The 15,474-nt window shown below is 42.6% G+C and overlaps 1 protein-coding gene across 3 annotated transcripts in view; it reads right to left on the bottom strand.

Annotated features, from left to right (window-relative positions):
* Positions 1–15,474, bottom strand: part of RORA (RAR related orphan receptor A) — a 616,778-nt gene that overhangs the window by 171,372 nt on the left and 429,932 nt on the right. The gene's annotated exons all lie outside the window — the stretch shown is intronic.

Raw genomic sequence — 15,474 nt, 5'->3', positions numbered from 1 at the left:
TTCAACGTATATACTGTGAAATATGGTATATAGCAAAACACAAACTATAAAAGTGCATATCCAAAATCAGGCATGAATCCAAATAACCTGACTTCACAAACACAAAGGGCGGGGGGGTAGGCAGGGGAAATCATGCTCTACCTTCTTCATCTGTGGGATAATATTTTTCCAAAACAGAACCACACATTAGAAAATTATGCTATCCATTTCCACCTTGAGTAAGGAAAACAGCTGAATTGCAATAAACAAGCTAAACCTTTACTTACAATGTATATAGATATCAACCATGTCAAGGAACTGCAGCAGATAAACAAGGAATGAGGATAATATTTGACAAAAGGTGGTATTGCAAATTGTACTGTTAAGTTTGTTTCTCAAAGCATATGTTTCATTAGTAAAGTGTATTTCTTGTTAGGGCAAGTTTCCCCAAGGTTTTTTGACAAACCTCCCCATAGATCTGCTTGGGAATCTTCTCATTAAAAAGCTTGTTTGAAGGGAAATGATTTGTCAAAGCTGAATGTTTCATTGAGGGCGGCACTTCTGGTTTAAAGCAGTAGCCTTTCCCCAACTGCAGAATTAGTAACAGGTTGGTGGTCAGGATACAAACCTGGAATGTGGAAAAATCCAGGCTCAAGTTCCTGATCTATCTGATTCAGACTAGGGCCTGGCACCTCTGTTTCCCACATTGCAAGCTCATGAGCTGGGGCAAGTGATAGTTTCTCTTTCTTCTCCTCTGCCTTGCAGGAGATATCCAAAGGTGTATATCTCAGTCATGTGCATCATGGGGACATTTTTTAAAGTTTCTGCAGAATGGAAAGCTGTTTCCTTCCCAGCTCTAGCTCCCCTGTTCTTTAGCAGAATTTAGGATTATACCTTTCCAGACCCTCACTTTCCTTTTACTTCAAGAGGAAGAAACCTGAAGTAAATATGGCTAGCTACATGCACTTCTAATCTGAAAGTTAGCAATGGAAGGGAGGGGAAAGGAAAGAGGGCCAGAAGAAGAAAGATGTTAAAAGTTAAAACAGGAAACTTGTTTTATCTGCCAGAGTTGCCTCAGCAGCCAGCAAATATCACACCTGCTTATCTGTTAAGTAACAAAACAAAGATAAGGAATCAGCTTCTTCAGAGAGATATCTGATGGAAGGGCTGGTCACTAACTGATGACCATATCAACTAGGAAATCTCTATTTGGCTTTTGGTCACATACTGGTTTTCTGAAAACAGAGGTTCTTCTTCTTCGGTTTCATGCAGAGATTAAATGACGCCTGATCTGCATTTCCAGAAAACTGCCAGAACCACACAATTGTTGTGAACAGCCTTGAAGTCAGCGGTAAGTATCTTACAGAGAGGAAGAGGAAGTGTGCTTTAAGGGCGTGTCCACTTTGTCGTTCAGCTGGATATGTTGTTGTAAGTATTTAAAATAAATTGTTTCGTTGGACTGTGTATGTTAACGTTGCAGGGCCAAACTTGAATTTACATCATAAAGGCTGGACTGTAAAGCAAAAAAAAGTCTTAGTGTAGTATCATCTTAACTGTATAGTTAGCATAAAGTATTTTTGAGGGTTCAGTATAGTTAATGGTGGTAGATGCAAAAATTCACCTTTCCTCCATCTGAAAAACACAGAAGTTCTACATAATGTGCATCTTTGTTCTTCCATTCTTGCCTTTTATAGGGCCTAGTCCTACTCCCATTTAAGTAAATGGCTTTTACCATTGACTTCAATGAAAGTATGATGAGCAATTCACCAAAATCTAACTTTTCTGTCTCTGCAAACCCTGGTGGGGTCAGATATTTCCATGAGCTGAACCAGAAGTGCAGAACCAGACAATATTGAGACTTATGAAGATTGGCCAAAGTGACTGTATCTGTGTTCAAGTTCAAATCAGATCATGGAAAATGGAAAACAACTTGTGAATTGCATTTGTGAAGTCTCTCACCTACAATAGATGAGAACTAAGTGTTGAATGGTTTTCTTTTATGAACCAGAAAATACAGTCCTTCCAGGTCTGGATTTAAATTGAAAAAAGAGCATCAGGGATTGGTTTTATTCTATAGAGTCAACCATAATATAATTCAAAGGTGCTCATGTTAGAGTAGTAGTTCTCAACCTTTTTAGCCTCATGGCACCCCTCCATAATTTTTTGGAAATTAGTAGCACCCCACTGAGAAAAACTAAGCTAAACCTTAGCTGGTCCCAGGAGAGGGTGGCAAGGGAAGGACCTTACCATACTATGTCCTGCTTTTTCTATGATCTGACCCCTCCCTGCCCCAGTTTGTACCTGAAGTGATAAACATGCCCCCCCCTTGTTGCTGTTCCTCTGGCAACTGCCATGGCAGCAACTGGAGCCACATGGACCTGTAGCCCATCTACCCAGCCCTGGGAGCATGGGAGCAGTGTTGGATGAACTGGGCTGACAAATGTGGCCTCCATTTGTGCATGCACAGCAGAGTGTGCTGCTTGGGGTACAGGAGCAGCCGGGGCAGGGGCTGCTAGAGTGCAGGGAGCAGGTGTGGGCATTACTTGTCCATAGTACACTGGGGAACCCGGTGCTGGGCAGGAGGAGGAGCAGTGACTTTCCTTATGGCACAGGGGCTGGGCACCGAGGCACACTTGGAAGGGTCTTGCAGCACACTGAGGTGCCACATCACCCTGCCTGAGACTCACTGTTAGAGCGTTCTAATTCCAGCACATCTCTAACATCTATGTAACATGTATAACATATATCATGAACTGGAATTTTTTCCAGTTTTTAAACAGTAAGGTAGTTCATTTAGTCTTCAGATGTTGCCTATTGAGTCTTAAAATTGAGGCAAGGTAATTTATTTACAGTATTGGAGCAGTTGATGTGTAAGATTTGTAATTGCAGTATGTAAAAAATAAAGAAATAGTAATTAACAAAAAGCAAATGATATTCAGCAGGAATCATGTTTCAGTAAAGTGTCTCTGTTCTCTAAGTCACGCATACATGATGTTGATTACCCGTAAAACCAAATGTATTTTAACTAGGTTTTCACAGTGTACACATAATTGATCTGAAAGGGATCATTATAGTATTACAGAAAAATTAGGCTTTGTTTTGTGTGTTTAACATATAATTGCCATATCATGAAAACAGCTGTATTTGTTCCCCTCTGCTCCCCTGTTAGAACACTGCTATTAAAACCTCATAGGAAATTAAACTAATCATCCATACCAAGTAACACTCAGGGCCATCTTTCTGAATACTAGCATCTAAGAGCATTTTCACAGACAGGCTTGCTAACCTAGTGAAGGGGGCTTTAAATTAGGTTCACCAGGGGATGAAGACCAAAACCCTGAGGAAAGTGGAGAAGTAGGAGACCTGAAGGAAGAGTAAGCAGAAGGGTGCTCTCATACTTCCTGAGAAATCAGGACAATCAACTAGTTACCTCAGGTGCCTGTGCACAAATGCACGGAGCCTGGGAAAAAAGCAGGAAGAATTGGAAGTCCTTACATAGTCACAGAACTATGGCGTGATCAGAATAACAGAGACTTGGTGGGAGCACACATGACTGGAGCACTGTCATGGATGGGTACAAAAACTGTTCAGGAAGGAAAAGGCAGAGGAGATGAGGAGGAGTACTTGTGCTTCATGTAAAAGACCCATATGATTGTTCAGAGCTCCAGTATGAAACTGGAGATAGGCCTGGTGAGAGTCTCTGGGTTAGGGTCAGAGGGGAGAGCAACAAGGGTGATGTTGTGGTGGGGGTCTGCTATAGACCCCCACACCAGGAGGAAGTGGTGGAAGAGGCTTTATTCAAACAGCTAGTGGAAGTTTCCTGATCACAGGCCCTGGTTCTCATGGGGGACTTCAATCACCCTGACATCTGCTGGGAGGACAATACAGCAGTATGTGGGCTATCCAGGAAGTTTTTGGAGACTACCAGGGGCAACTTCATGATGCAGGTGCTGGAGCAGCTAATTAAGGGCCATGCTCTTCTTGACCTTTTGCTCACAAAAAGGGAAGAATTTGGGGGTATGTAGTAGTGGAATGCAACTTGGGTGCAGTAACACAAGATGATAGAGCTCAGGATCCTGCGGAAAGGAATGACGGAGAGCAGCAGAGTAAGGACCTTAAACTTTAGAAAAGCAGAATTCAACTTGCTCAGGGAACTCGTGGGCAGGATCCCCTGGGGAGCCAGTCCGAGGGGAAGAGGCGTCTGGAAGAGCTGGCTGTAATTTAAAGAGGCCTTCCTGAGAGTGCAGAAACAAACCATCCCAATGCACAGAAAGACTAGCAAGTATGGCAGAAGACCAGCTTGGTTTATCAGGGAACTCTTCAGTAAACAAAGTAACAAAAAGGAAGCTTATAAGAAGTGGAAACTTGGAGAAATACATAGGGAGGCGTATAAGCACATTGCTTGGGCATGCAGGGATAAAGTCAGGAAGGCCAAAGTGCAATTGGAGTTGCAGATAGCAAGGGATGTGAAGGGTAACAAGAAGGGTTTCTACGAGTATGTCAGTAGCAAGAGGAGGACCAGGGAAAGTATGGGTCCTTTACTGAATAGGGAAGGCAACCTTGTGACAGAGGATGCAGAAAAGGCTAAAGTGCTCAATGGTTTCTTTGCCCCAATCTTCACAAGCAAGGTCAGCTCCCAGACTACTGAACCAGGCAGCACAGTTTGGGGAGGAGGTGAGCAGCCCTCAGTGCTGAAAGAACAGGTTAGGAACTACTTAGAAAAGCTGGACGTGTACCATTGGATGGGACTAGATGGGATGCATATGAGGGTGCTGAGGGAGTTGGCTAATGTGATTGCAGAGCCATTGGCCATCATCTTTAAAAACTAATGGTGATCAGGAGAGGTCCCAAATGATTGAAAAAGGGCAAACATAGTGCCCATATTTAAGAAAGGGAAGGAGGATCCAGGGAGGCCACTACAGGCCAGTCAGCCTTACCTCAGTCCCTCGAAAAATCATGGAACAGATCCTCAAGAAATCTATTTCTAAGCACTTGAAGGAGAAAAGGCTATCAGCATGAATTCACTAGGGACAAGTCATGGCTGACTAACCTGATTGCATTCTATGATGAGATGGCTGGCTCTGTGGATATAGGGAGATTGGTGGATGTGGTGTACCTTGATTTTAGGAAGGCTTTTGATATGGTCTCCCACTACGTTCTTTCAAGCAAGCTAAGGTAGTACAGGTTGGACGAACAGACTAAGTTGGATAGAAAACTGGCTGAAGCATCAGGCTCAAAGAGTAGTAATCAATGGCTTGATGTCTAGCTGGCAGCCAGTATCAAGTGCCCCAGGGGTCGGTCCTAGGGCCGGTTTTGCTCAATGCTTCATCAGTGACCTGGAAGATGGCACAGAGTGTACCCTCAGCAAGTCTGCAGATAACACCAACCAGCGGGAACAGTAGATACGCTGGAGGGTAGGACTAAGATTCAGAGTGACCTAGACAAATTGGAGGATTGAGCCAAAAGGAATCTCATGAGGTTCGATAAGGACAAATGCAAATTGCTTCACTTAGGATGGGACAGTCCCATGTATCAGTACAGGCTGGGGACTGACTGGCTGGGTAGCAGCTCTGCAGAAAAGGACCTGGGGGTTACAGTGGGCAGTCAGCTGAATAGAAGCCAGCAGTGTAATCTTGTTGCCAAGAAGGCTAATGCCCTACTGGGCTGCATTGGTAGGTGTGCTGCCGGTAGGTCAAGGGAAGTGATTATTCCCTTCTATTCTGAACTGGTGAGGCCACATCTGGAGTACTGTGTTCAGTTTTGGGCCCCCCATTACAGAAAGGATGTGGACAAATTGGAGAGGGTCCAGCAGAGGGTGACAAAAATGGTGAGGAGGCTGGGGGACATGACTTCTGAGGAAAGACTGAGGGAACTGGGCTTATTTAGTCTACGGAAGAGGAGACTGAGAGGGGACTGCCTGAAGGGGGGGGCTCCAAAGTGGGGGTTTTCAAAACCCAGCTAGACAAAGCTTTGACTGGGATGATCTAGTTGGGGATAGCCCTGCTTTGAGCAGGGGGTTGGACTAGATGATCTCCTGAGGTCCTTTCCAACCCTCACTTTCTATGATTCTATAATTCCATGATCTAGTCTGCACCCACAATTTTGCATGTGCAGTCTCCACAGTAGAACACGCTGTTTGGGAAGGGATTATTTCCCTAGTTTTCATGCTAAATTTCAGTTGCCAAGATAGAGGCCCAAAGCTTCGGTCACTCGTTTTTTATTCATTATTCCTTTATATTCATCATCCAGGAGCATTATCTACATTTCTATTTGACTACAAACTATGTGGCAACACTTCTGAGAGAGCTACCTCACCTATATATTCCAGGATGTGGACTGTTTCCCCCAAATGGCTCTCAAAAGAGCTCAGAAACCCTCTGCTATACCAGTGTGAGTATTCCACAAAGCAACCCTAAACTAAAATTGTCTACAGGAAGGACTACAGGGAGAAGAAAAATACTCAAATTAAAACAGAGACAATCTGCATAACATGGAGCCCAACATTCAGCTAAATGTTTGTAAATACATGTCAACTGACCTGTAAGCAAGTGACAGCCCTAGATTCCCTGAAACTTGTTCTTTTCCCCCTTTGCAACATTTTCTTTTAGTCACCCTGGTTCTTTACTGAGTTCCTTCTCTAATTCACAACCCTATTCCTATTTTTTTAAAATTTATTTGCGCCTTGTTTATCAACTTAATCCTCCTCACATTCCACCACGACTGTATTTAGTTTGGCAACTAAACTGTCTCAGTTCCTGTTTTTCCTTTTTCTCCTTTGCAGTGTACCTAAGTTACCCCACCATGACCTCCAAGGCTATCTACCTTTTCTACTGACATTAACAACAATGCTTTGACACATTAATATTCTCATGAGAGATATAGCCCTAACCAGCAAGGGCTGTTTTTAAAGATACAGTAACAGATCAATCTAATGATGTAATTTAGTCTTAACAGTAATTCTATTGTATATCAGATATGAATCACAGACCTATTAACAGATTTGTCACAATAATGCCCCACATAGTTACTTTATTAATAAGTGTCACCTGTTTAGGAAAATGCTTGAACCACTTCAGATTGTAGAGAATAGTTGCAATAACTTCCAGTAGTTTTAGTAGTAGGGTTAGACCTCAAGATAGAAGAAAAAGACACTTTCAGATTCCAAAGCTGTTCCACAATGGAAGTGTTCAAAATTAGTGACAAACTGGATGCACCTACATGTGCATTAATGAACTTTTCCTAATGCACATTAAACTTAGTACCTCCAATATGAGATACTAAATAAATGTGCTTTAGGCTGCACTAATGAACAGTAGTGCAAGCGTATGCTTTTTATGTGACACTTAATGTGCAGTAGTCTATTCTACTGTGCATTAATGTATTAGCATAGGTTTTTACATGTCACTTTAACGCACAGTAGAATAGGCTACTGTACATTAAAGTGCATGTGTAGACACACCCTCTGCTATATAAGTACAGTTATTAAGAATTTCAGAATCAATCACTGGTTCCAAAATTCAGATAATAAAATATGTTTTTCTGGTTCAGAGACCAATGGGAGAGAAGCCTGTCTGCCCTGCCTTGTTTGAGAGTCATTATAGTTTAACTTAACTACAGAGGATTATAAAAAAGGAAAGACTGTAAAAAGATTTTCCTTTCCATTGTGAATAAACTCAATGCTGTCTTCTGAAGAACTGCTCTGTCAAGTAGAAAAGACCCAGACCAAGAAACTCTGAGGATGAATTCTTCCCATTTTATCTCATCTGAGGGTTCACTATATACAACTGGAGTAACTCCTATTCTTTGAGGGAAGACTTAGGCCTATGATCTTTAAACAGGTAGGTTACCAGATCCAAACTTTTTGCCCAGCTTCTAATTCAATAATGGTCCCAAACCAAACCCTATATGTGCTTGGATACAATTCATTCACAGCATCTCAGACTCCTCTCTACATAAGGGTTAAAAGAAAGTGGCCACATAATCTGTTTGATCAACTACAGTCAGTTTTACCTCAGCATTTCAGGTCTATTCCCACATCAGAGAAATCAGAGGGAATTTTGCCACCATGTTCAGTAGGTGTTGGATGATCAGGCTCCTGGAGCACACGAACATCTTTTAAAAATAATACACACACCCCTTGAGAAGATACCGCAAAGGCCGCATGCAGCAGGCTCTCTGCATTTTGGCATTTTGTGGTTAAAGATACCCAGTATCCTTAGACTACACAGAGCCAGGACATACCACCTTGTGCTCTGTGCTCAACCTCCTTGATCCACTTACTAAAGAAGCAAGTCACGAACAGTAACACTTCCTATTAGAAGAGGTTTCACTGCAAAGTAGCAAGAATGCAAAAGCAGAGCGGTAGAACTCTACACTGTCAGTTTACCAGTTCACAACATTTTCAAGCTGGAAATGGTATTTTGACCCCAGTAACTATTTATCACTACTAACCTGACATGTTTTTAGGGTCTGATTAATATTTTCATTTGTGTAGAACACCATATATTCTGAAGCTTAAATTCACCCCTCCTCACCTGAAATCCACCCATTATTTTGCCTCCAGCCAACCACCTAACCTGCGGGTAGTTGCTTCTAGCATCACGTTGGAGACATTCATTTCTAACAAGAACTATGTCAGATTTAAAGTTAGGAGACTTTTTTTTAAAAATGAGGAAGATTGCAATGAAATCAGGTCCAAATCTCCCCAGCTGTTATGCACAGCAGAGTACAGGTAAGGTCCATGTTTCACATCGTGATTTTTCCTATCAGGCCAACTTCCCTAGGAAGCACTGAAATAGAAGCGGACAGTATCAACGGTGTCTGCAAAAATGCCTCCAATTCCTGCAGAATGATAATATAGCTATAGCCCACTCCACCTTAAAATAAAATAGAGTTTCTTAGTTAATGACTACAGAACCTCAGGTTTTCTTAAAATGTTTAATGTCTAAAACTGAAGACAGTTTAAAATTGATTTTCAATCATATTTGTGCTTTCTGCATGTCTTTCTGAGTTGTATCTTCTAGCAGAGTTCAATGGCAAAAGTCTTTAACTATTTTCCATTGCTCCTTAAAAAACTATGCCAACTTAATCTTTTATACATGAAAGAAAAGGCTCACACCCATACTGTATGTTGGCAAATAACTGTTTATTGGAAGCAATGAAGTATGAACAGAACTGTACTTTATTAATTTATAATATCTATTAGTGTGTATTAGAGGAGAGACATAGTTCAAAATTTACACACGGATAAAATTCTGCAGAATTTAAGACAATTTTGTTCTGCTCTCTTTTCCAAACAGACTGCATCACAAATTTGTATGGGAGCTTGTGCGAGGACACAGCACCTACCACATGGGCTTATGATAAAGGTGTAAGACAGGGTATCCATATGGTTCCCATTCCACAGTCTTGATAAAAGCAATATGTCCCTATCCAGCTGATGGCATTCTGTGTGCTCCAAACACAAAGGATTAATAATAACTTAAATATACTTTCACTCAACTTCCATAGCCAGAAGGTGGAATCCCAGACCTTCCAAAGCTGGAGGTCAATCAATAAGCTTTACTTATCTGAGAATATGTGTCTTTTACCATCTCTGCTTCAGTATCTGAAGTCTCACCCATCTACAGACAGAAGATGGCTTTGCTGTTAATATTCTCTCCTGAGCAACAAACTGACCATTGACATACTCTTTTGTATTGACAAGAATAAAACTGATTATCAGCTAGTGCACTTAAAACAAGTACCACAATGAAGGCTTCAAATGAAATAAGCTTACATGTCCAGCTGGTGAGAAACAGGTGTCTCCTGACTCACAGAAAAAAAAAAGTGTAACAGAAGTTTAGAAAAAGTTTTAAACAAGGAGAAAAGCCCTAGGTAGTTGTCTCTAGGATTCTTCACCAGGGCAAACAGTGCTTCAAGGACAAGCAAGAAAGTAGCTGCTATTTGAGGCAACTTCATTATAAAATCATTTTTAATAAGCAATCTGAAAAAAGAGAGGGAGTGCTCTTGCAGAGAAGCCCCCAAGGGATCTTAAGGCTGCCCAGTAAAGTTATTAGGAGGTTACACACATGGGACCAAACAGCTATTTTATTGGCCTCAGGAGACAGGGTTTAGTTTTCACCTGCTCTCTGGAGGCATTGATGCTAACAGCAGATATTGTTAACCATCAATTTTCTATAAGTTCCCACTTTGTGAGGGAAAGTGTATTTTCACTTACTCTAGTCAGCACATAAAAAACAGTGCAAAGCAGACTGTATACTCATGTCCTGGCTATTTGTAAGTTAGAAAAGTAAACAGATGAGTCAATTTCTTTATCTTCCCTTTAATGCAATTCAATAAAATAATGCACATATTTAAAGAAACTAGTTGTCAGAGATGGAGGCCCACACACCTGGTGAATAGAATGAGGACAGTGGGAGAGGCAGGGGGGAGACTATACTGATCGGTGTTTTTTTGCCTGATTATTTCAGCCAAGCCAAAATGGAAGGTATATGAAGTATTCACATCAGCTCTAAAAAACACTAAAACAGAGGATGGAGTTTTGGGTTTGATACTCTTGCAAACCTTGGTTTGCTTGCATGTGTTTGGTGCATATGGTTTAAGGTTGTTTGCGCATCTGGGAAGCTGATGAACCTCCTTCTCCCCAAAACAGGGTTCCCTCACTCTCCAACTAGTTATGACCTCTTATTAACAAGCACTAATAGCAAAGGCATTGAGGACTTAATTTAGGAAGGGCGGATTGGGCAGGACAGTGTGAAAAGCATATTCAAACAAGTTAATTTATAGCCAATACAGGTGTGCCCACCCTTGTTGCAGTCACACCTCGTGATTGCTATGTAGATACTTCCATAAAGCATGTTTTTAACTGTAAGCATGTGCTTATGCCCAACTGAAGTCAATTCTTCTGTGCATTCCTGGATCAAGGCCTAATATATGACTAGCATAGAAATGATCCCAGGGCTCAATGCAGGGAAGATACTGTTAGGGCACAGAGAAGTATCTTCAAGTTAGGCCATGTGTAAACAAAACGGGGACCCTAAATTAAAGCGGTGGGTTTTTAAAAATGCCACTTCAATTTAGGGCCCTTTAAACCCCCGAGCTGTGCAGACATCCGGCTGACTTACTTGCCTCTCTGGTGGCGGGGGCGGGGAGGGGGGGGGGCAAGCTGCCAGCAGGCGGAGCAGTCCCTGGGCTGCGGAGGGAGTGGGGGGGGGGGGCTGGTGCTTCCCTCCGCAGCAGGCACCTAGATCAGGTGGTTTCGGGGGGCACTGTAGCTATGGAGGGAAGCACCTGCGCAGCTCAGGCATGCAAGCAAGCTCTGTGCAGGGGTGGGGGAGATCAGGCTCACCTCTTTTCGTGGGCAGAGCTGCCTTCCCAGGCTCCTACCAGGCTGCCTGCAGGACTTCCTGCAGAGCCCTGGAGCTTCACAGAGCCCAGAGCTTCGCTCTGTGGCTGTAGGGGCAGCAAACTAAAACTCAGAGGAGGAGTTTTAGTTTGCTGAGCCCCAAGTCATTTAAGGCGCATTATGTCACTGAATTTCCTACAGTGGCTGTAATTAATAAGCAATATGCCATCAGCGCCTGTAAACATTGACACCATTAAAGCAGTGTAAAAGCCTTTAGCCTGCTGTAAAGTGTCGTACACACATGCGCTTCGTTTTGTCTACACACAGCCTTAGATACTCAGTGAGGAATTTCAGTTAGCCAAATCTGAAGGCACTGGTGCACATTCAGCCCTTTCCTTCAAACTGCTGGTTCAGTTTACAAAATCTGTTGGTATCAGACTGCCTTCACTTAAACAAGCTACTGCACGGGGGCTTATGCTTTTGTGATGGACTATGGGTTTTCTTGTAATATTTCTGGGTTTAACTGCATTCATGTTGTCATAATGTTGTATGTCTCAGTTTCCCCATAAAACTAGTACATGGGAAGGACAAGCAAGACAGACAGTGAAGCAAGAGATCTGCCTATCTGTGGGATGAGACAAAGTGGACCTCTACCATCCACAAAGATCCAGGAATAACTTTAACACATCAGTAAAGGCAAGATGGTCAACACCTGAGAAGTCGACTGAGATAAACATAACAGGAAAGTAGGCTAGAGAAGAAAGGTGTCTGGTTTTGAGAAGAGAATCTGGAGGAAGAGACCAGAAGGAGCTTTGGAACTGCAGAGCCCTGGACCAACTGGAAAGAGAACAGCGGAGTTCGGCCGGGATTGGGGTCAAAGGGACGGATTAACCCCTTTGGAAGAGGGAAGAGAACCTCTGGGTAGGTAGCAAACCCTCTGGATGGGTGGCAAACCCTATTAAAGCCTGTACTGAAAAGGCTGACTGGTTTGCTGCTTGAAACTTTGGTTGCTCTTGATCTTCCCAACAAAAGGCCAGGGTCTCAGAGAAGCACTGGAGATGCACAGGGGGTGCATGAGGGTGCACATGCACCCCCTGAGATTGGCAGTGCACCCCCTGCGAAAAGTGCCGCTGATGCTGCTGGCGGTGCCTGTGGGCAAGTTGCCACTTGCCAGCCCCACCCTTGCTGTCAACACTGCCAGCGGCACCTGCGGACAGTCCCCGATCACCACTGACTGCTGCTGACGCTGCTGGCAGCATCTGTGCCTGGTTGCCGACTTCTGGTCAGCACTTTCCCCTCTCCCACCACCACGGCCGCCACTGCAGTCACCTGCAAGAGCTCCCCGTTTGGCCCACCCTCACCACTGATACTGCTGCGGCTGCCTGTGGGAGCTCCCCGCTTGCCACTGCCACACCCCTGCCACTGACTCTGCTGCTGCTGCCTCCTGTGAGAGCTCACCATGCCCTCTCCCCCTCCCCAGCCTCTGGGGACACACGTCACTAATGCAGAGAAGGAAGAAGTCTGTGCTCCTGCCTTGCTCTAGGAGCCATGCCTGGGCTTGTCTCATTGATTGGGAGGTCATTGTCAGAGACCAGACAAGGTCATAGTAGCCCTTTGCAAGGTACACCCTTCGCAGGGACTCCATGACAGCTGTTTAAAACTAAGATTCACCATTTTTTAATTATTTCTGCAGCTACCACTTGAAAATGAAGGGCTTATCTACACTTGAAAATTTACCAATTTACCAAATACTGCTCCAAGACACTACTACTTACTAAGATAGCTACTCCACGATAATTATTTCAATATGAAGTGTGGATATTCTTACTCTAGATCACGAGTGCATTTTTTTTACTAACTCATTAAAAAGCATTCATTTCAAAATTAGCATCCACACTGGTGGCTTATATTGAAATAATTACTTATACTGAATAATTACTGTAGAATGATGAATTTCTCGATATCAACAACCCCTAAGTCTGAACCAATACAGGACAAACTTCTGTGCTGCTGATGGATGTGGAAATAAATCAGCTATTAGATAAAAGTGCCAAAAAAGCCCCACTGAAGTGCCCAATCTATACAGACATTGGGCGAGCTGGTTCAAACTAACACAATGCCTCTTCTGGGTATGTGCTGGTCTTGGCGTGGGGACACACCAAGTTTAAAGTGCCTTTTTTAATGTCTGTAAGCAGCCCTAGACACTATAGTGAAAGAGTCTCATTATATTATATTGTGCAAGTTAAGGGCGCTCGACATTCTGTTAAGCAAGGCTAATGAAAGGAGGGGTGACATAAATAGAAATGACTACAAGAAAACAGTAGCCATGTAACAGAGAGAACTTGATATGGAGAGTGAACTCTGCTGGAATGTATAAAAGAGGCCTGACTACAAACTGAAATGATTTGCTGCATATTGAGAAAATGAAACCCTCAATCAGTGTAACGGACAGGTTAAAGTAGACTGTCTACATTACAGCTACAAGCTGAACTTCTTGACAGTTTAATTGATCAGATTCCCTTGAACTGAGCACTCAATATACATAAATTCCAAACACCATTTTGTAGCTGCCTTTAATGGCTGCATCTCTCAAGTCAGAGATTTAAGATGATACCTGTTGATAGAGTGGTAGTGTATGGGCACAGATAAGAAATTCCACTGCTGATATGCATAAACTACAGAAAAGTATAGAAGGAAAGAAGCCTGTGTATTGTGGAATGGCAGCTTCCTCTAGAAGTTGCCACCTGGACATGATGCAAGAATTGGGGCACTTGACTGCCATGGGCTAGTTTGGGTCTTACAGCACAAAGGATGAAAACCTGGGAAGTTCATTCTGTCACAAAAATATTAAAGCAATTTTGTGTCCAAAGATGATAGTACCACTGGAAAAATGACTTATAAGAGGCATCAGATTAATTCTGTGTATATGTGTACTTGTATAGTCTGAATACTATGCTTGCAAGAGCTGCTGGTACTTCTTTCAGGCTGCAATCCTCTCTCATTTCCCACAAAAGTTGCAATACAGGGGCCAGATTGCAACTCCTCTAGTTGCCACTCATGGTTTCCACAAGAAGAACACTTTTTGGACTATGCTTTATACTTTGTCCCAGGATCACCATTATGATGGTGGGTTTGGTGCTATTAACTTTCTATTACATGAGAGAATAGGCAGACCTCAAAAGTTGTTTTCACTTCACCAGAATTTAGTAACGACTCTTTGTCACCACCAGTGTGGGTTAGACTTCAAAGAATGACCTCAGAATCAAGAGCTCTTTGCCTTGTGACTGACCCCTTAAGCTGTCCAGTCCTTTTGGATGAACATTCAAGAAACTGGTAAAGAAATCAATGCAGCACTTTAGTTTCAGAATATAGTTCTATAAAAAGGAGCTTTGAAATGAATAGAACAAAGTTTAATAACGAAATTATTACTTGCGAGGAAGGGGTTGGAAAACCTATATTAGCATATTCCTTTTTCCTTCTTGAAAAGTTGGGGTGGATGAACACAGTGAAGAAATAATTGAATCCACCTGGGCTTTTGAGTAGGTATGACCTCTAAGCATGCAATCAAACTTCTAGGAAGACTCTGAGTGTGGTTTCTTGTAATTCACAGAGCACGGCTACTGAGTTTCAGTCAGATCACAAATTGCAATATTAACCTGCTGAGTACACCAGCAGGTAACATCCCTTTGCTTTGTTAGGTGCTTGATTCAAAGCCCATTAAAGAAAGTCAAAGGAAAGCTTTCAATTTATAACCGTGGGCTTTGGATCAAGTTCTTCAAAAGGGCTATGAAGTGAAGTGTAAAGGATCTAAAAATGATCTTGGGGGGAAAGACTACTTCATTGTGTAGTGGTTCTGACATCTCAGCAAGTGTCTGCAATGCACTGGGCTGCAGCCATCAAGCTCATTTTCACTGATTATGGTAAGATCTGAATGTAATATGCCAGCACTGAAATACTATATATTCACTTGTTAAACTTTTGCACCTCCACATGAACCCAAAGGTTGTCTTTGGAATGCAAGTTCTTCTCTCAAACCAGCCTCTTCTTGCTCACAATTTCAAGTCTTATTTTTTTTCCTCAAAAGGTCATTAGCTGTGGCAAGAAAATATCTGAAAAATATGACTTGAGTGTAACCTATGCAATGATAT

Source organism: Crocodylus siamensis, chromosome 15 (assembly GCF_052110815.1).
Source record: "Crocodylus siamensis isolate JL-2025a chromosome 15, ASM5211081v1, whole genome shotgun sequence".
In the NCBI taxonomy this organism is placed as follows: domain Eukaryota; kingdom Metazoa; phylum Chordata; order Crocodylia; family Crocodylidae; genus Crocodylus; species Crocodylus siamensis.
This window is presented reverse-complemented; position numbering and strand designations above follow the sequence as displayed.